This window comes from Ailuropoda melanoleuca, chromosome 2 (genome assembly GCF_002007445.2).
Source record: "Ailuropoda melanoleuca isolate Jingjing chromosome 2, ASM200744v2, whole genome shotgun sequence".
Classification (NCBI taxonomy): domain Eukaryota; kingdom Metazoa; phylum Chordata; class Mammalia; order Carnivora; family Ursidae; genus Ailuropoda; species Ailuropoda melanoleuca.
The window spans coordinates 88,564,343-88,564,770 of record NC_048219.1 but is presented as its reverse complement, the minus strand read 5'-3'; positions in this window follow the sequence as shown (position 1 = coordinate 88,564,770).

The following is a 428-nucleotide window of genomic DNA, read 5'->3' as shown; positions in this document are numbered from 1 at the left end:
CCCGCCGCCGGCCGCCGCCGCCCCGCCCCGCCGGCCGGTCCCGGCCCCGCTGCTCCTGCCCGCTCGGACCACCCACTTGCACGTCCAACGCCCTCTTTCCCCCTGAAAAGTTTTTAGACGGTAGGGACTATTTTCTTCTAAGGTAACCTTCCACCAAAGTGGAGGGAAAAGTTAACCCGAGGCCGGAGAAGGGCTGCGGCGCCGGCGGGGCCCGCGGGAGCTTGGTGTTGGGAGAGAGCTTTCTCTTGCGTGGAAATGAGCAGCGGGGCTCCCAAACCAGAGTTGTGTGTTGGGTTAGTTGTAAAAGATGCACGGTGGTGCTAAATATTTAAGATGGAGATTTTTTTTAAATTAATAATAAATAACATAAAATAGATTCCACTATACAAATGGTTTTTGTCTTCAGACCTTGCAGTTCGTTCTATTGA